Below are 22,024 nucleotides of genomic sequence, written 5' to 3' on the forward strand. Positions count from 1 at the left end.
CTAAGAAATGTTAACTTGGAGGATCTGGATTACAGAATGAGAAGCAATAAAATTTCATTTCACAATTCCATCCTACGAGCCACACCCACGCAATAACTAAGGTGGAAAATACCTGCTTAATTTTCATGAACAATAGTTAAGTTTCTTCAAAGGATATTAAACTCAACTAAATTTTGTCAAAGTTAAAATTTGGAGTCTGTCTATTTCTGCTATTTTCTTAATTTTTTTAAAAAATCTTGTGCATTAGTTTGATTTAAGAGGCAGGGTCTTGCTGTGTAGACCAGGCTTGCCTCAAATTTATAATCCTCCTGCATCAGCCTCTCAAATGCTAGGATTACAGGTGTGCAGTGCATGCCTGCCATGCCTTGCTATTTTAGTATTTGTTATCTGCACAAACTAAGACTCCCAGGAACTCTAAGACCACATCAATCAGTTGCTGATTGGCAAACTGGCAGACTATAAAGAAACAGAATACCAATGGTGTCTTGAAGCACAGTCCCAGCATGCACTGGGGCTGGTGAGGTGGTCAGTCCCTCCCACACATCACTCTGTGGCTTGTAACAGAAGAGTCAGTGCCTCCCATGACACCTGAGGCAGGAATATAATATCAACAAAGGGCCAAGGATCACCAATATGCACAGCTACATGCTCCAAGCGTGATGGTTAATCAGAAAAAAAAGGGACAATAACAGAAAAACAAAACAAAACACAAAAAAACCCAAATCAAAAAAAAAAACAAAACTCTACAGTCTAAGTTTGTTGCATATTTTACTTTAGAAGACTGGAGTGAGACCTTAGAACGAGAGTATTTTTAAAAATATTTATTTATTTATTTATTTATTTATTTATTTATTTATTTATTTATTTTTAGTGTTCTAGTGTTCTGTCTGCAGGTATGCTTGCATTACAGAAGATGGCGTCAGATCCCATTCTAGATGGCTGCAAGGCACCATGTGGTTGCTGGGAATTGAACTCAGGTCCTCTGGAAGAACAGCCAGTGCTCTTAACCACTGAGAGATCTCTCCAGCCCCAGAGCGAGAATATTTTTAATAGTGTATGCAGTCCACATTATTATTAACAGTTACTTCAGCCCCAGCCACCACATTCTAAGTCACTAACAACTACACACCAGGTTCCTGATTTTAAGAGGAAAAAAAGTTGTTGTATTTCTTATAACGAAGGGTATTTGTTCACAATTCTCAAGCATTCTTTGTTTTTGGAAAAATACGCATTCAAAGATTACAGTTTGTGAAAATTGACACCCTACCAATCACAATCCAACACATCCTATTCAAGAACACATTTATTAAATAAAATAAACACAAGTTCAATTTTGGATCCAACTTACTGGCCCAGATGAGCTGCGTCCTTTCCTTCAGAACGAAACGCAGGCAGGCCATTCCCTGCTGAGTGTGATACACAGCGACTTCGTGACACCCAAGTCCTCAGAAGTGACCGACTATAAATCAACCCTCAGCTCTCACCTGAGTGTTCTCAACAGAAAGGCCAGGTGAGAATATAACGGCTTGAAATGGGTCCCCTGTGCCCTAATTCCACAGACTGCTATTTATTTAAAATTCCTAGTAATCTACCTGACTGTTCTACCATATGCTTTCTTTTTCTTTGTTAATCCTTTTTCTAACCTAGCAAGGCAGTATGGTAAGCTGGGGTCCCACATACCATAGAACAGAAAATGGGATTCTCATTCCCCAGTCAGTCATGTATAAACTAAACCTTTGAGGATAAAAAAAAAAAAAAAAAAAAAAAAAAAAAAAAAAAAAAAAAAAAACCCTTCATTTTTAATAAGGAAATGGAAATACCCATCTCAAAAAGCTGGCTGCTCTGGTTTCCCACATAGGTTTTAGAAAGGAAATAATGCATTCTAGTTCAGAAGTGTAGCCTATGAAAATAGCCAACAAATGAACAGAGATACATTTAAGAATAACTCAGTATAACATATGTCATATCAAAAAAAGAAACAATCCAAGGATTAGGGAAGGAGAGAGGAATTGGAGGCTCATCCCTACAATACTAATATTTAAGAGACCCTGGCAGGATTTTGTGAGTTGAGGGCCAGCCTGGGTTACAATAATGAGTTCTAGGTCAGCCTGAGGTACAGAGTAAGAGCAGGTCTTAAAAAACAAACAAACAAACAAATAAACAAAAAACAAAGACAAAAAGCAGTTGGTCAAAATAATCAGAATGAATATTCAATGAATATGACCATACAGCCATGAAAAAAGACAAACATATATGCACTCTTATGAAATCAAACAGGATTCTCCTTTTCCTGTTTTTTGTTTGTTTGTTTGTTTGTTTTGGTTTTTTTTTTTTTTGTTTGTCTGTTTTTTTGAGACAGGGTTTCTCTTTGTAACAGTCCTGGCTGTCCTGGAACTCACTTTGTAGTCCAGGCTGGCCTTGAACTCACAGAAATCCACCTGCCTCTGCCTCCCAAGTGCTGGGATAAAAGGTGTGTGCCACCACCACTGCCCGGCTTCCTTTTCTTTTTCTTATATGCCTAAATTTAGCAGTGAGTATATTTATAACGAATAGTACAACTTCTGCAATTAACGTTTAGAAGTATTTAGTGGCAGGGAGAGATGTGGGTCTATGTAGGTCAGGGGACAGCTCTGAAGAGTTGATTCTCTCCTTCAAACAGGTTCCAGGGATTGAATCCTGGTCATCAGGGTTGTGTAACAAGCACATTTAACCGCTGAGCCAACTCATCAGCCCTAAAACTAAAATTGAAGGGGAGTACAAACTCAGTCCTGATATGGTTTAGATGAAAGTCCACCCCGGTCCTGATGGGAGGTGACAAGACCCGTAAGGGGTGGGGCTTAGGGGGAGACCTGTCAGTTATTGGAGGCGTGTCCTTGGAGGGAAAGGTAGGACCTCCCTGCTTCCTCTTTTCTTCTCACTTCCCAGCCCCGGGGCTTGTAGAACTCTCAAGGCTACAGGAAATTCGCAGATCTTCATATTATACATTTGGTCATATCTGAGTGTGAATTGGATTGATTTGCCTCAAAAGTATGTTTATTAACTTCATTGTTATGGTGGTGGTTTCATGCATGCGTGCTATGTCAAGTAGTCTAATTGTAGTTTAAATATGCACGATTTATTTTATGCCCATTGTGCCTGGGCAGATTTTCTTTCTTTCTTTCTTTTCTTTTCTTTTTTTTTTTCTTTTAGTAGAATTGAAATACTCAACAGTAACTGAAGGGCTCTCTAACATGGCGCTGGCAGGCCTTGCCTTCTGCACCTCCCTACCTTCCTTTCTCCCCTGCTAAACTACATTCCTAAAGCTGGCCACCAGGGTCTATTCCCTTACATGGCCACTTACTTCCTAATGCCTGACTAAGACTCCAAGGTCTAGCAATCAAAAATCATTATCTGGCTACACTGTTCAATCAGGACTTACCAGCTCGTCCTAGCACAGACTTCCCCCTTTTTTCTCCTTAAAAAACAATTCTGCAAAAATTCCTGCTGCTGTCTTTGTCCAACCCAGAGGCAGTGCCCCCCCCCCCAACTCCTCCATCACTGTCCCAAGCCCTGCTTGTCCGTCCAAGGTAATCAATGTCCTTTGTGCTGAGAATTCAGAGTCTGAGTGTGTCCTGTGACTACTCCAAGGGCCCCCTTTCAGTAATAGCATTAAAGGAGAATGAGTTCAGAATTGAAGGTCTCCAAGGTCCTAATATTCAGAAGGAGGCTGGGGGTGGGTTTTGTTCTTACTGATTGGATTTGGTTTGATCGTGGTTTCTGAGACAAAGTCTCAGTGGACAGCTCAATCTGGCTTTGAACAAATTTACTCTGTAGCTGAGGTCAGCTCCAAACTCTTTTGATCTCAAATGCTGAGATAAACAGGTGTGTGTCCCATACCTGCCTTAGTCAAACATGTCTATATTACTTTGTTAAATCAAGTGTGTGTTCCAGCTATAGAAGGAGATAGAGTGTGTAACTGCCAAGGTACAAATGGGGAAAACGGAATACAGCGAACTTTAAGAATTCAAAAGAGAACAACAACAACAAAAAAAAATAGGGATACTAAAAACCAATGCTATGTAATATTCTAATGACCACAGTGTGGCTCATCTAAACTCACCATCAGAGTGTAAACACTATCATTAAATAACAAAGAAGATAGGCCTGGGTTCAGCTTGGTTCCATAATGTTGTTATGTGTCCATCAGAGGACCCGAGAGACACCTCTCATCCGCTCAACTCCTTTAAACTGCTTATTGCAAAGCCTTGAAATGAATTAAAAGCAGATTTCTTTTATGCCAAAAATAACAGAGGGCACTGATGTTGAAAAAGTGAGGGATGGGAGAAGTACCAGGGGATACAGAGAACGTATCTGTGCTGTAAGTTGGACACACAGAATAAAACTGGCAAGAAACTACCTAACTCGTGCCCAGTGTCAGTCGGCTGGCTAACAGGTGTCCAGCCGGGACAAGAGAAATCACACAACACTCCCTGCTGGAGTGGGCCATCTCTAGTGGGCAGAGAGGACAATCTCTAGCACCCATTAACCCCTGCTCTCCCTAGGATTTCAGAAGGTGAAGTCTTTGCCTGCATAACAGAGACAGAACTCCTTGAAGAAATCCGCACTAAATTTAGCCAGACCAGATGGTACAGTTCATCTCTTAGTTCAGAGTGTGCAAACCTAGATAGATGGTTCTAATCATTCTTCTCACGGAAGCAGATGGAAAATTCTTTCCAGAAGTTAATCCTTTAGTCTGATTCCAGAAGGAGGCCGTGTGGTTCCTCTGGGCTGTCTATGTTTGGCAATGCTTTCTCAGCCTCCATTCATTTTACACACGTTGGGGATGAAGTGCAGGGAATTGTGGGTGAGATATTAGGAAACTAGGAACATGACAGCAGTTCATTACCTGAAGACAGCATCTTTCCAAACGTTCTTCCCCAATCCCAATTTTCAAGGACTTTGGGGTAACCATTACAGCTTTGATCTGGAAGTTCCAACCCCCAATGAGGCTTCGGTAACTGTCACGCCTACAAGGTGGGGCCAAGAGAGGACCCTGAAGACTCGAGATCTGGATGCACCAGCTCTCTTGGTTCCTGAACCCTGGACGCTGGAGGTAGACTGAGCAGAGTTCTCCAGAGAACACCGCCGGACTGCGCTACATCTTCCCCAAACCCTGCAACCTACCTATCCCTTCATTTGTAAGTTACACCACTAAATAAACCTCCCTTTTAACTACGTGGAGTGGCCTTCATAATTTCACCAATATGGTGCTGTCGTGATTACTCAGTTGCTAAAATAGAAAAATTGACCAGGATGAGCAACCCAAAGACCCGACTTCTCTGCTACCTCAGCCTTAGTCTTTTTGAGGGACAATGAGCAATTCTACTACACTGCTTTTAGGAGTCCATCTTAAGAGTAAATCAACTAAATTAGTGGCAATTTGTGTCTCCTGGATTTATTTTCTAAAGGAAAGGAAACGACACAGAAAGGTGTTTTGAACAATTGTCCTTCTGACATTGCTGAGAGACACAGCTTTCCCAGCAGACTCCCCATTATGCTAGCTCTTGGGACCCTTCTGCCCCCTTGTCTGCAATGATCACCGAGCCTTAGGTTCGGGAGTTGTGCTGTAGATGTATCAGTTGGCACTGGGCACCACGATTCTGACTTTTGATTCCTTGTGGTTTTCTGTAATAGTCTCTGGCTGTTGCAGAGAGAAGTTCCTTGATGAGGGGTGACACTTATCCGGGGGGCATAAGGACAAACATTTAGAATGTAGTTAGGGATTCTGTTGGCTTAGTAAAGCGGCTGTTGTAGACTCTTCACTAGGTAGATGGTTATGTTTCCAGTACCAGGCTTATTTTCCTCTTACTGAGTAGAGTCTTAAGTCCTAGTCTTGAGTCCTGAACAAGGACAGCGGCAATAGACATGCTAACATGGATGAGGTGTGGGAGAAGTTCATAAATGTACATATGAAACCACAATTAAAGAAAAAGACCATGAGTTTGAAAGAGAGCAGGGGGAAGAGTTCATGGGAGGATTTTAGGGGAGGAAGGAAAAGAGGGAAATGAAAATTTTATTTTTATTTATTTACTTTGGTTTTTCAAGACAGGGTTTCCCTGTGTAGCCATAGCTGTTCTGGAACTAGCTCTGTAGCCCAGGCTGGCCTAGAACTCGGAGATCTACCTGCCTCTGCCTCCCAAGTGCTGAGGTTAAAGGTTTGTACCATCATGCCTGGTGATAAAAACTATAGCCTCAAAAAATTAAAAATAGAAAAGAACCATCCTGTGCTGCCTAAATGTAAAATGTACATACTTCTTATTTTCATGAGACAATCTGAGTGCTGTCTGGTGCTGTTGTCTACATGAAGAGGCTGAGAAGGTCTAGTTGGCACTGTGACACTGTCTGGCCAGCGTTCCCACTTCCTTCTGGCACCATTTCCAACTGCCTAGTCTACTTTTGCCCATAAACAGGCATCTGACCCAACCAAAGCCCCTCACACCTTTAGCCCCAGCACTCGGGAGGCAGAGGTAGGTTCGAAGCTAGTCTATTCTACAAAGGGAGTTTCAGGATAGCCAAGACTACACAGAAAATCCTGTCTGAAAAACAAAACAAAATGAATAAGCCAAAAAAAAAAAAAAAAAAAAAAAGGTAACACAGTGCACAAAGAAGAAAAATAAAATTCTGTAATCACAACTTTGTGAAGTTTGTATGGTACACATGTGTAGCAGCCTGCAGATGTCCCCCAGCTAACCTCATAGACTCTTTGGTAGTCTGGGCTCACACTTTTTCCAGGCAGATTCTCTCCGGCCAACAGGATCCATGAAAAGTGACAGTTCAATTACCAAGGTAAGGCCGTAAAAAGCATTGCCTCATTCTGAAGGAAGTCTGATGCCATGCCAGGAAGATATTGTTATTTCCTCCAGTAAACCTCTGCCCTGATTGCTTTCTCTACGCATTCTGAGAATCCCACTGTGCATAAGTGAGTCGACAGAAACCTTGTCAAATCTAGACGGGAAAATAAACATTCAGATCCCTGAAGTCCAATGAACCTCAAGCAGTTAACATAGAAAGATATCATCACAGTGACACAATGTAATCCTTTCTCTAAATCCAAAGACAAAGGAAATGTGGAAAAGCAAGAAGAGAAGCAACTCATCACATAAAAAGAAAACCTTCAGAAGACCATCATCAGGTTTCTTTCTTGCAGGTTGGAAAGTACATGAAAGTATAAAACTTATCCCTAGGGGTTGGAGCAGTGTCTCAGAGGGTAAGAGCATTGGCTGGAAAATTATCAAAATCAGAAATCTGAAACATGGTTCCAACTGAATGGACTCAATTCTGCCCATCACAAGACTAAAAAGAAAAATTGTGGGCCCATTATAAGTATGGATCCATCCATATTCTGATACCACCATGGTGATGCCCTAGCCACTTTAAACTATTGTATGAAAATGAAACAAAAAATGTATTAAAATTAGCTATGGCTACATTCATTTGTTAACAGAGACACAATATAGAATGGTGCAAATTGCGACATCAGTAACAAAAAGTTATTGTTTTCAGCTTAAAATAGATGGCTAAAAATATCGAATGTTTTGTGTGAGCCTCAGGTGGTAACTACAAAGCAAACTCTGAAGAACAAACAAGAGATAAGAAGTTAGGAATCAAAGCATACTCCCCCCCCCCACGTCAACAGAAAACCAAATCACAAAGAACGTCAGCCTCCAAGGAAGAATGAACAAAAGAACTCGAAAACAGTAGACAGCAGGCTGGCGAAGCATCTCTGTTGGTAAGTGCTTATTACTACACAAACATGGTCCGAGTTTGGAGCCTCATCACCCATGTAAAATACCAGGTGTGGTGTACCCACCACTGTGGTGGGGGGGGCAGGTGTGCCCCAGGGATTTGCTTGTCAGCCAATCTAGCCAAGTAGAGAGCTCTAGGTTTGGTGAGAGTCTGTTTCAAAAAATAAGTTAGAGAGTGCTAGAAGACATTCAACATAACTTGTGGCCGCCACACATGCACGCATGGACAAGCACATCCATGCATACATGGGTACACACATACATATACCACATAGACACAGGAGAGTAACAATATAAAGTACTTACCTGTCAATAATTACTTGCTAAGTAACTAGATTAAGTCAAAAGACATAAAGTGGCTGAATGAATAAAAATCAAAGCTCCAACTATGTGTTGTTAGCAAGGGTCCCATGTCAGCTTTACACATACTCTGAAAGTAAAGGGATGCAAATGGGTATTCCATGTGCATGGAAAGCAAAGAGCACAGAGATAGCTACATTTATATGGAATAAAAAAGATGCCAAGTCAAAAACTATCAAACCAAAGAATGGCATGACATGAGAAAGGAGTTAATGTATCAAAAGGCTCTAATAACTATAAATACATGTGACTATTATAAATGTAGATATTTGCAAGTGTGGACAGAACCTAAGGTAGAAATAGACAGTGTAATCATAGAGAATTTAGACATACTTCATTCAACAATGGACATAAACCAAAGTAGAAATTATAGAGTTGAACAATCCACTAGAGGTTGAGTGGACTTAGTACAAAGAAGATTCCACCCAACAGTGGAGTATGCATCCTTTTAAGTGCATGCAGAACAGTCTCCAGGATAGACCAGATGTTAGGCCATGGAACAAGTCTTAACAAATTAAAAGAGAGTAAAACTATGTCGAGGAACTTTTCCAACCACAACAGCATGAAACAAGAAGTCTATAATGGGTTAAGGCTGGGTATCATGAACCACACCTGTAATCCCAGTACTTGGGAAGCAGAAGCAGGAGGATTCAAAGTTGGAAGCTAGCATGGGCTTCTTCCTAAGAAGTTGGAGGCCAACCGGGGCTACACAGGGAGACCCTGTCTATACATAAATTTTTAAAAATCAAATCAACCACGAGTGGTGGTTCCCACCTTTAATCCCAGCACCGAAGAGACAGAGGCAGGTGGATCTCTGTGAGTTCAATGCTAACCTGGTCTGTATAGCAAGTTCCAGGCCAGCTAGAGCTACTGAGTGGACTAAATCTGAAAAACAAAAATAAGCAAAGATTAGTCTCACAAAAGATGCATCAATTTCTAAGAGATACAAACTGGGGAGCTGATAGACTTCTTCCTATTCCTGTGTGTGGGTGCATGGTGAGGTTAAGAAGGCTCGAGAGAACAAAGGCTCCAGTGAAAGAAGGGAGTGGGGAAGTGGCCATCATGTCCCATCATGTAGCCTTTGCCCCTGACTTTCTGGTTTCTAGAGAAAAGCCTTCATCTCCCTGGTCACTTCTTCCATTTGCACAACACACAGCTTTTCTTGCAACAGATTCAACACTTTGCCCATATTTCTGTTTCTGGTAACCTGGGCTAAGACTGTAGGCAGTTTGCACCCCTTCCCAGACACACCGTTCTCTCAGGACTTCAGAAAGCAAGCGAGCATGTGGAGAGGGAGTCACTGGGGGTGGGAAACCAGCTGTGAGGTTACTAAGAGAATCCAGGAATGAGGTTTAAAAAGGAACAAAAATGGAAGGAAAGGCCCTGGGAATAGAAATGAGACACATCTAACCAGAAGGGTGGCCAGCTGGGTTCATGGTGGGTGAAGAGCAGGATGGTGGGAAATATGGCCCCAGCCGAATGGAGTGACGTCAGAATCTCAAAGAGCAACGCCCACTGAGTGGATATCCACAGAGGACGGAATTCTCATCTCAGAAACACTAAGTTTAAGACTATGAGGAACACCAAGAAGAGGCATGTTGGAGACAAATGGCTAACCCTGGACTTAGAACATAAGCTCAAATTCTCTTGACGCCATTGAAGCAAGGTCAGGGTTGGTTATGCTTCCGTGACAAGAACAAGTGTAGCCGGGGAGAATGGGTTTCGAGAGACACGGGAAATGTTTACACTTGTGGGGATAGGGAGAAGCTCTTTGAGAGGTTAGAAGGGTCAAGGAGATGGCTCCGTGGGTGAGAGCACCTACCACGTAAGCTGGACCGCCTGAGCTCAATATCTGGAATTCACATTTTAATAAAGGCAGATACGGTAGTGCGTACACATCTGTATTCCCATGGCCAGCACAGATAGGGAAATCAGCTGAAAACCCTCCTACACAGCAACACAAGAGAGCCCCTGCTTCCAAACCTGGTGGGAGGAGGGGACCCACTCCCCAGAAGTTGTCCTCTGACCTCTACATGAGTGCTATGGGGAGTGCACACTCACACATGTGCGCGCGCACGCTCACTCACACACACACACACACACACACACACACACACACACACACACACAATCAAGCGCACAATCAATCAATAAAGTGGAGGAACACCAGGACCATGAAGTATCTAATACTGGGAGAATCAAGTAGAGCAAGGTGTTCTCTATTCCCCTTCTCAGATATCTGTCCCAACCCTCTTGCAGCTCCCTGCATTCACTTACTGTCTGGTAAAACTGAGCACTGGCATGCTCTATTGATCTTGACTGGGGACCAGTTAGTGTCTGGCTTTGTTACACCTACCTCACTTCCTAGTGCTTAGCAGCAAGGAACAATGGCAGTATCTTCAGGATCCAGCTTGCAGCTATCTACTCACCAAAGCATAAAAACTGGGAAGGGAAGGCTGATTGTGTACCACGGAGGCTGCAGGGTCATTCCTCTAAGCCCAGTCTCAACCCTCCCCGCAAGGATTCCTGAGCAATTTTGTATAGTTTGGTTTCCAGTATGCTGCACTACTTAATTCTAACTGCCTCTGCAATTTGCTGTCTTGTATCCTTCAAAGGAACCCTAAATTTGGCTATGCATTAAGTGCACAGCCAAAAGTATTTCCTTAAAGAAAAGCCAAGACCAGGGTTTGGAAGTAAAGTTAGACCAAAGACTAAAAAGGGCCAGGCAGTGATGGTACACACCTTTGATTGCAGCACTCAGGAGGCAGAGGCAGATCTCTGAGTTTGAGCCTACAGAGCAGGTTCCAGGACTGCCAGGGCTACACAGAGAAACCCTATCTTGGTGTTGGGGTGGTGGTGGAATGGACACATGATGATTGAAAAGGACTTTGTCCCTAAGTCACTTAGATAAGTGACTTTCTTAAGAATTCTATTTCCTCATTCTTTGCTAATTGATTGAGTTTTCTACCAACATTAACAGATAAAATAAATAGGATTTACCTCTTTAGCTTGTCCTGGAATGTAGGACAGCATCTACTTCCTGCAATCTTTACTACTGCTTGCTTCTTTGCATACAAGGTGATAATAAGTTGACAATTCATGGTATTTCATTTATTAACATAGCATTCATACATTGGTTATAGAATGTAATTGTTAATATATTAATATAGTGTATAAAATATATTACATCAATGTAGAAACACCATATTAACCATTGTATTTCTTTGTAAATAAAATGAATAATTTCAGGAATATAATGACATATTTATATTAAACAGTAACTTATCAAGTAAGAACTCAGTCCAATATACATTCATTGTAGATGCATTGAAACAGTTTCATCGAAGACATATGGCATTTTAGGGGCAGATGCCTGATCACTATTTATAGCTTTGTTTCTGTGAAGAAAATGGAAAGTGAATTTAGAGGTCCGAGAAAATCCCCAAGCTTTTGGAGCATTCCCAACGTGTGAGCCATGCAGCAAATGGTCATTACTTGCGTTTTAGACGGCTTTAGCTTTTATTCTGAGTCTGGACTTTTTTCTGGCTGCTCTAAATCTACCTTCATAATCAAACCCTTGTGTAACAAGAGAGGAACCCCAAAGAGGACTGCTGCAGTTGGCCGAAGCCCCTCCTCAGGGCTCCAGGGGCCTGGATTTCCAGGTCTCTGCCTTTGGCAGAGCCCTGGGAACTTCCAGGCTCTTCTGGTTGTCTCCCCTTCCACAGGTTTATTTTTGCATCTCCTTATTTTAGCACTTAGAGCTATCTTTATCACCCCAGCTGACTGGCATGGGAGTCCCCAGGGCAGGGAGTTACACAAGATTATTGAAGCATGCTTCCTACGTTTCAAGTGAAACATCAGCAAGTAGTCACAATGCTAGAACCAAGTGTGTGTGTGTGTGTGTGTGTGTGTGTGTGTGTGTGTGCATGAACGCACACATTTTAACTGCTAAAGATATCTTCCTTTTATGTAGCATCAGAGGCACAAAATCACAAATGCTTTCTGGAACTCAGATTCAGTCTGTATAGAAGAATCGATTTTAGACCTAGAATATGTGCACATACACACACACACACACGTGACACCCACAGGAGAGTCATGCAGATTCAAAACGAATAAAGTTGACTACAAGTATATAGTCCCGATTGATTCTGAATCTGCATGACTCTTCTGTCAGTGTAGTATGTGTGTCTGCAGGTACACTAGCCTGGCCTGGAGGCCAGGAGTCAGCCATAGGTGTTTATCAATTCCCACCCTAATTTTTGAGACAGACTCATACTGAGCCTGGAGCTTGCCCTTTGGGGGCAGACTGTGCAGGGAGCCCAGCACATGCCTGCCACTGTCCCCAGAGTTCTGGGGCTACAGAGGCAGGCCACCACTTCCATCTTTTGTGTGGGTGTTAAGGATACAAATGCAGGGCTTCAGAACTGCTCTGCAAGCCTTTGACCAGCTTAGCCCCCCACCCCACCCCATCCCACCCCCCAACCCCACCCCATCCCCACCCCCATCCCACCCCCACCCCCCACCCGCCCAGCTCACTCCTGTGTTCAACTGAGAAATCCATGGGTACTCAGACTCAGCAAACTTTGAGTTGTTCTAATAGGCCACACCACAAAGGCCTCCGATCCTTCGCCTGCTTTCAACTATTCCATTTCAGTTGAGACCTCAGAGAGCTGCTAGCTCTCTGGGCAGGATGGAGGAGACTGTGAGTCCTGAACACTACGTGTATAGCCCATGTGTTACATGTGTCGCCGCCATGCCTAGCCGCCACTGGACACCTAAAGCTACTGAGCACTTGGAACGAAGCCAATCTGAATCCAGATGTGCAGGAAACAAAACTTCGCAAACAAACTTCAAAGACGGCAGAAAAAAAAAAAAAAAAGGAAAAGGTAAAATATCTTGTTAAGGGTTTTTATGTCAGTCACGTATGTTGGATTAGTAACGATCTAGATGTAGGTGGTTACATAAAACCAATTACTAAAATTTACTTAGCTATGTATGTATGTATTTATTTATTTTTAGCCTGGTGTCTTGACAAAGATGAAATGAACCATGAAGCTCATTTTATATTCCTTTTGGACACCACTGGTCTTAAGGCCTTCCTAATAAAAAGCCGTAGTCAGAGCCCCTACAGAATTCTACTCCAAATTGAATTACTTGGAAGCAAATGGGACTGGAGCAAGGGTTGCAACGGCCTGTGCTTGTTCAGCTCCTCCGTGCACAGAATCTTAATACTTCCCAACACATCAGCCGTGGACATAAGCCCTTAAATGAGGAAGCCACCTTCCATCCCTTCAGGCATTCCCAATTGACAATACACCCTTCATTCTCATCTACCAAGTCATTAACTATACCCAAGGAAACAGGGCAGTGAGTCACGAATCAGTCGCCCTGAGTTTTTGCCAACCCCCTCCCTCCTACCCCCGACCCCTGTCTCCTGCGTCTACATAAAGGCAAGAGATCAATCGTCTGCAGAAATAGAAACATGAATGTGATTGTTTCAAGTTCAAACAATGGAAAGTCAAAATTCGAACAGTTCATGTCTGGGTTGCAGGCAGCTAGTCTGATGTGGAAAAACTCCCGAGATATTGCTGAGTCGCGTTCTGGATTTGTGCACAGGGAGGAGCTCACCTTGGCCCGGGACAGCAGCGAGCATAAACTATTCAACACCAATTCCCGATATGGATTACCAGATACTGAATTCAACACATACTGGGGGGTGGGGGGCGGTGCTGCCAGGAAAGAATAGTATTACTGCTAGTTTAAAAAAAAAATAGTGATTTCACAGTAGATTAGGCACAAAACAATACTATCTTTGTGGGGTTCCGAGGGGAACGCAGGAATAAGGCCGAGATGGGGTCCACTGAAATTCCCAGTTGGAGCTGCGGACATCTTGTCTGCCTATAATTGTTTTCTGCCATTCATTTCCTTCAATTGTCAATTATTACTAAAACAATTACGGAAAGAAAAAAAAAAGTGTGTGTGTGTGTGTGTGGTGTGTGTGTGTGTCTTTGTTTCCTGCTGCCCATGAATGCAGTGAAGTCATAGAGCAGGCCAATGCATCACAAGCTTTTCCATGACCATAAATTACACTGTCACAAACAGGATACGGCTCTTAACTGGGCGGGTGAGGAGGCCACAAATGGCGCTGAATTAGCACAAGCATGTTGTTGATCATGACAGCAGGGCACAGGACAGAGACTCGGCTCTCTCTACTTTGTAGATAGCAGTGGGGTTTCGATCCTGTTTATGAAGTAGTATATGCGTTTATTTATCCCAGAGAGTAGAAAATACAAGTCACTGTTATTTCACTGACTGTTAACGTCTCAGTTTGTGAACTCTCAACTCTTTGTTCCTCCATATATATGTTCCTTCATATATATGTATGTGTGTGTGTTTCTTCATATATATATATATATATATGCATGTGTTCTTTCATATATATGTGTGTGTTCAACCATACCACAAATATAATTTTATAGCCTTTTCTTTCTCATATAACATTAAGTATGACTATTTTCCAACACCTTTAAACAGTCTAATGGAAACTATCATCTCTATAAAATTAAAAATTATGGAATAATATTAAATAATTCCATTTTTAAAGTATTTTCTGTTAGTAATAAAGTGTTGCCTGTTGCAGGTAGAGATTCTTCTGCAGGGCCTGGAGACTGCTCACCTGCTGAGAGCAGTTTCTGTTCTTACAGGGATGGGATCGGGGTTCAGTCCCCAGCACTCACGTAACAGCTCACCATCATCCCCCAGCTTCAGTTCCAGAGGATCTGACGCCCTCTTCTGCGCTGAGAGGGTACTGCACACAGGTGTTATCCCACTATCCATATATGCAGGCAAAACACAAACATAACATAAAAATAAGTAATTCTTTAAAAATAAAAAGTCTGCATACATTTTTGTCTGAATTTGATTATTTCCTTGGACTGCATTTCTAAGTTAGACTTTTCATTTTCTAATTAAAAAGACACATTGTGCCAGGCAGTGGTGGTGTATGCCTTTAAAATCCCAGCACTCGGGAGGCAGAGGCAGGCAGATCTCTGTGAGTTCAAGGCCAGCCTTGGCTACAGAATGAGTTCCAGAAAAGGCACAAAACTACACAGAGAAACCCTGTCTCCAAAAAACAAACAAACAAACAAAAAATATGTGTGTGTGTGTGTGTGTGTGTATATATTTATATTGTGTTGTTTAAGAAATTCAATTAACAATAAAGTCTTACATGTGCATTTTCAAAGTTTATCTTTTATAATGCTTATCATCTTTTATAATATCTGTTATAATATTTTCATCATCTTTAATAATCAAACATAATGAAACAAATACATTTCTTTTTTCATTCTTTGCTAGTATTGGTCCTACAATCTAGGGTCTTGCTTGTGCTGGGCAAGTGCCCTACCACCGAAGGGTCTGTATAATTTCATAAACGTTTTCCTCAGCCTATTAATACAAACAGCCTCTAAACCGGTGTGGGCACCACAGCCTAGTGATGTAGTCACCTTGTGAACTTCAGCCACACTATGGAGATTGCTGAGTGGCCTGCTTCCCCCAGTCAGCCTCTACTGTCTCTGGCCTGGATGGAGGGTTTTTAGCAGATGACCCATCTAGAGGGTAGCCAGGGACAGAGGCAGGAGATGGTCACCTTGGTTTTGTTCTACTGCATAATCTTTATTCCAGTAGAAAAACCAAGGGGAGATGAAAACTGAGCCAGTAATGGGGAAATAATACAGGTAATAAATATATGACAAATAAAGACGATTATAACGGTATGTTCCTGTAATGCCGTTATTTGGGAAGCTGAAACAAGATTACCAGTTTGAGCTACAGAGTGAGACCCTGGCTTATAAAAAACCAAAGATGAAAACAATAATAACTGAAACCTCTTTGTATAAACTAGTTCCATTTCCTCAGAGATACTAACTCAAAGGTGTGCAATATTCCTTTACGCTGTAAAAATAAATCACTGTAATCAGTTTAATAAAAAAGCTAAACGGCCAATCGCTAGGCAGGATTTTTGAGGCAGAGAGAACTCTGGGAAGAAGGAGGAGTCACCAGCCAGATACGTAATGAGTAGGACACACACAAAAAATGGGATAGAGGTAAAAAGCCACATGGCAGCATGTAAATTAATAGAAATGGGTTCATTTAAGTTATAGGTGCTAGTTAGAAACAAACCTAAGCTATCGGCCAAGCTTTTGTAATTAATAAGTCTCTGTGGGCTGGCTGTCCCAATGAGAAAGTACTACTACACAAAGGCAAGGAATTCTATGAATTCTACTCAAATTTGGAACAAGAAAGGACCAGAAATCTAGGTTATACATGAACAAGGGCTTTGGTTCCATTTCCTGTTATCTTTCAGTGACTGTCGTCCTGAATTATGGATGACTCGTAACACCCTCAGGGCTCCACCCTTTCACCTATGACACATGGCTACCAACGGAATCTTTCTGGAACTGTTTGTGAGCCCCTAATAAGGTAATGGGAGATCGGTGTCCTGACCTTTCACTGAGATCCAGTAAGTGCTCAGGAGCAGCATGCTGCTGTCACTGCCATTCCTTGCCCCCCTCCTCAGCTAGTCCATGTTTCCAGCTGTGAGTAGCTTTGGTACCTGGCTATTCCACCTCCACCTCATACTCCATACATCTCTGATCCCTTCATCATTCCCTGACTCAGAGCTACCTTTGATGGGCTTTGAATGGACCATAAGTCACACACACACACACACACACACACACACACACACACACACACACACACACAATCTGTCCTCTCTTCCCATAGCCATGCCTAGTTCGTTTTCAGAGCAGGTCCATTTGCTCCCTAATGGGTTCTTCATATGCATCAGAACCCAGGCCTCAGGGACCCGCTCTCCCTACCCTAGAAAGTCCCGTGTCAAATCTTATCCACATCATGACCCTGCCCAACATCTCTCAGTGTCCCATGACATCTTTGAGATGTCCCTTAGTTTGGCATCAGTCCCATAACAGCATGGCCTCAACCTCTTCCAGACACTTCTCACGTGCCCCGCGTGTTCATTTCTCTGCTCTTGTCAAGCTGAATGACTCAGTTCCCTGACTGGTTGCCAGAGAGTGGAATTAAAAATAAAGGGCAATTAATTAAATGTGATTTCAGGTGCAAGGGTAATCGTTTTACAAATGTGGCCCATGCAATTGTCCCCAAGCAAACCCACGCAATAGGACACAGATACTAGAATGCTTTTTGTTTTATTACCAGAAATTCACATTTCAGCGAGCATCCTTCATCTAATAACCTGTTCCCTGAGCATACCATGTACATCTCCATCTCCGTCCATGCTCACAGCTCCTTTCCTACAGTGGTCGATCTCACCTCTGTCTGTCCTCACCATATATTTGCTCTCCAGAAACCAACTCAACTTTATATTCCATCATGCCTCCCTGACTGAGGTCTTCCTTATCAAGGATTCATTATCTATATCATTAGTTTGGTTCCGTATATAGGACTTAATTCTATTTTTAATTCCTACTTACTTCTCTTTCTCTAACTGAATGTTGATCTGTACCAAGATCTGACATGATTTTACAACTAGGAGAACTTGATGTGCGTTGGCGCTGATGGTGGGGGTGGGGTGCTGCTTGCTAGCCTAGATTGCAGGGTTTGAGGAAGGAGAATGGAAATCTGCCAAGACCCTTAATCTGAAATGCAGGGCTCCTGTAGAAAGACAGAACCCAGCACACAGCATACCCTGTCCTCTGCCCAGCTTCGGGCCACATGGGAGATGAGTGTGGCTTCGTGACTTTGGCCTGGTTTATCCCACACCCTCTTTTACACACCCTACACGGTGAAGATTATTTTCAATGACATCTAAATCCCTGGAGCTTCTCCTGATCTTTTGACCCTGAATTTCATTCCTATGGAAAATGAGGCCCAGGGTAGCTAGCTATTCCTTGTCACCTGTAAACACACAGTGATTGTAAGAGTCATCCTAGAGACTCGATTTAGTTAATAGAAAAATGAAAAAACATATTGATAAGTATTTTTCTAAATTACCTAACTTAAAATACTCTCAGGAGCCTGAGAATGCCTCAAGTAGCCTATGAAGCTATTAAGCAACTCCTAAGAAATGCAAGGGAAATAACTGGCATCTTATGAATATATGTATTAAGCTTGGCACCCAGAAACCAATAGCTAATGATAAGACTTTGGCAAATAATATATATCCCAGACTCATCATTGTTATCTACTGTTTAAAACTTGACTCATATTAAAACATAACTCTCATAAGGTTCACTGAGAGTGTCCTTTTCTTTTTCATGTGTGTGCGTGTGCTGTGCATGGGTGTATAGGTGTTCTCACATGCAGAGGTGTTAGGACGACCTGGGAGTCCTCCTCTAATGTATTCTTGGAGGCAAAGGACTATTTAATGAATCCAGAGCTTGCCAACATGGCTGGCTAGGCCACCCAGCATTCATGTGAGTGCTGGGAATCAAAAGTTCGGTCTTCCTGCTTACTGCCTATGTGGCAAGCACTTTAATGAAAGTCTTCTCAGCTGGCAAAAGTTGTTTAGCCATTTAGAGAGGGATGAGTTCAGCATTAGCAGATTTAGCTTTATTGAGAGCGAGATCCAGGTCCCTAGAGTCACTGTGTGACAGTTGACTAAAACAAGATGGATTCAGAACTGACTTTGGAGTATTGTGGTACCTGAAAAATCAATATGGAGAGTGGTTTGCTTAGAACCCTTATATCTAGCTAGTCATTCTGTTTCCCTTTGTCTTTTCAAAACTTCATTACAATTTCCATTAAAAAAAAAAAACAAAAAAAAAACTCTGTGAACCATTTCCATGGAATGACTTAGAAATTTTTAGTCAGAAACAAAACAAAAGAAACCCACACTTAAATTCTTTCAGAATACAAAAGGGCCAAAGAGAGCCGCCCTGACCTAGAAGGAAGCCCTAGGCTCCTCACCAGCTCTGGCAGGCTCACAGTTGGGCTTTCAACTTCGCTATCTTCTTGCTGCAGATTCTAAACACAGCAATCTCCAGCAGGGAGGGGCCGAAAGAACAGCCACCAATTTCCTTCTCAGCAATCAGCAGAGCCTCCTCCTTTGTCAGTCACGGTGCCCACAGCAATCAAGCGTCTCTATCTGCCGCGGATGCACACAGCCTCAGCTCATCTTTTAAACAAACGCGCACACTTAATGGCAAGGAATGTCTTTTAGAAGGTCCCCTGGAGCCTCCCAAGTTTTTGTGAGCAGCATCAACTGCTCTTGGATTGAATTTCCCTCCTCCCTTTCCATCTCTAAGCACAAGAACGTTTTTGAAGACACTCAAAATCTATGCAGCAGAAATGTTTTGAAAAACAAAATGAAATGTAAATAATTACTACAAATAGTTCCTATCACTGGGAAAAGTTCAGCACTGGATTGTTTTGATCTTCTAGAAGGTTCGTTCGTCATTGTTTAAGAATGATTGATCAAAAGGGGAAACTTTGTACTAGAATAATTTTCATCCTCACGATTTTACACAAAACTTAAATTTCAGTAAAATAACTTCAGTGATTGTTTGGCTGTGTTTAAAAACATGCTTATTAAATGTATCCTAAGCCAGTTATTGATCAAAGAAATGGCAGATGGATTATTGATCAGCACAAGAAAAAGCACAAATAGTATCAGGCAGATGTTTTCAAAGGTGATCACCAATGAGATTATAGATGATGCTGAGATTAGCGAAAGTTACCACAAGGAAGCAACTACCCAAAATAACCTTAAGATAAGCATTTACTATTAGAAGCCCAGGGTGCCATCCCTGAGGCGTCTGACTGCTCTTCAGAGCAGACTCATCCAAAACTCACTGAACAGTTCCAGGAGAACATGACCACAGTCACAAATACTGCCCGTGGCCGGTATGCAAAGCCAATGAAATGTGTTAAGACACACCAAGAGGCAAACTTAAAAACGACATGTACCTTCATTCACAGACACGCAGTCAACAGACGTGTTCACGACACTAGAGAAGCATCTTTCTTTCCTCCGGGTTCTTGAAAGTTTCTTTTCAAAGTGCCCAAACACCTAGAGATGGCTGCTCTCGCTTTGAAAAAGCTGCCATCACCTCCATTGCTCAGGTGCAGTTCAAAAATGAAGAGTTAAAAACAAAAAAGAAAGGAAAAGAAATTTGCAAGCCAATTGTGCCTACCCACCACCACCACCGCGAAGCTACTAAGCTTTGAGCTCAATGAAGTAAAGGTTGTTTGGCTAAACGGTAAGCCGCTTCCTCCCATTCTTTCCCTACTTAGTTTTCCGGCCTCCAGTAGAGTGGTGGTTTTTTTTTTTTTTTTTTTCCCCTTTCCTGGACTATAAATAAGTTGGTTGTGTGAGTACTGAGGAAAGAAGAGGCAGGAAATGTATTTGATTTCAAAAGGCAGTCAGAGATGTGTGTGTGTGTGTGTGTGTGTGTGTGTGTGTGTGTGTGTGTGTGTGTCTTCCTTTCAAGTCAACACCAGCAAACACACTAAAGAAAATGTAGCCTAAACAATTCAACTTTGGTGTGGGCAGAAGAGCTGCAATTTACTGTCCCTTAGCCTCTGCTTGACTAGATGTTGTCACTTTCCATTAGCAGAGCTTGAATTTGGAAACGTAATGTATTCTGCGTAAAACCATGATCTACCACTCTGCATCCTTTATTTCAGACAGCTCAGACGGTGTCTTGCTGCACAACCCCCCAAGCTAGCCTCAGATTCATGATCCCCCTGCCTCAGCCTGTCAAATACTGGGCTTGCAAGCATTCACCGCCATGTCAGACTCATTGTTTCCTGTCCTTTAAAAAGATGTTGAGGTTAGAAGGTTGGCTCAGCAAGGTGAGAGCGCATGCTAGCGATTATGAGGACTGGAGCTTGTTTCTGAGCATCCATGTAACAAGGGTCAGCATCCCACAGCGCCTGTAACTCTACCTCTGAGAGATCCAATACCCTCTTCTGGCCTCTGTGCACAAAACCCCTCCTCCCCGTGTGTGTGTGTGTGTGTGTGTGTGTGTGTGTGTGTGTGTGTGTGTGTGTGTTTGCGTGCCAAAAAATGAATACAGCATTTGAAGATAATGTAAATGAGAAGAGCGAACACTTCCACAAAATCCAGTCTGAAACCATATCATCCATTCTTTTAACTGATGATAGCTTTTCCACGTTCTTGCAGTTCAAAGTTGTTCAAGTCCCCTCTTGATTGGTGACAAATGTAAGCCAACACAGAAATTAGAGAGTCTTTTTCACATAGCAGATGGGCAGCTAGAACTTTAGCTATTCTTTGATTCTGACATGTAGAGAAATAACCATTTGTATAACAGTAAGCAGAAATATAAAACTGGTCTGTGTTTTTAAAAAGATTTATTTTATGTTTAACTACCCGTATGTGGTGGGGGTATGCGTGCATATGAGTGCTGATGCCATCGGGGATTAGAGGTGTCAGATCTAAGGGAAGTGGAGTCACAAGCTGTTGTGAGTCGCCTGACATGGATGCTGAGAACTAAACTCAGGTCCCCCGAGCTCTTGACCACTGATCTGTCCCTGCAACCCTGATCTCTATTCTTTTGTGAGTAATTCCTCACCTTCTTCCCAAAAGTTCAGTTTATATGCTCCAACGAGGTAATGAGATCTAGTCTATTCTGCAGTTAGGGATGGGAAAACAGTTTAGTTTATAGCTTATGCACACAGTAGTTTTTTAAGTTATTGTAACTGCATATGTCACACTTCAAATTTTCATTTTATTTGAAGAATATAGCTTACGGGTAGAGTACTTGCTTGGCATGCTCAAAGTCCTAGGTTTAACTCCCAGTCCTGTAAAAAAATGCTAAAAGTAAAAATAAAACTTTATTCAGTTAATAGTGAATTTGAAAAACTGTATTACT

At 42.2% G+C, this 22,024-nt stretch overlaps 1 protein-coding gene across 1 annotated transcript in view; it reads right to left on the reverse strand.

Annotated features, from left to right (window-relative positions):
• The window catches only part of Rasgrp3 (RAS guanyl releasing protein 3), a 108,745-nt gene extending 88,406 nt beyond the window's left edge, over positions 1-20,339 (reverse strand). The window contains exon 1 of the mRNA XM_028873414.2: positions 20,097-20,339. The gene's annotated coding sequence lies outside the window, so the exon portion shown is untranslated. The remainder of the gene's footprint in view (positions 1-20,096) is intronic.
• Positions 20,340-22,024: the final 1,685 nt, after the last annotated feature.

The sequence above is a fragment of the Peromyscus leucopus genome, chromosome 22 (assembly GCF_004664715.2).
Source record: "Peromyscus leucopus breed LL Stock chromosome 22, UCI_PerLeu_2.1, whole genome shotgun sequence".
NCBI lineage: Eukaryota > Metazoa > Chordata > Mammalia > Rodentia > Cricetidae > Peromyscus > Peromyscus leucopus.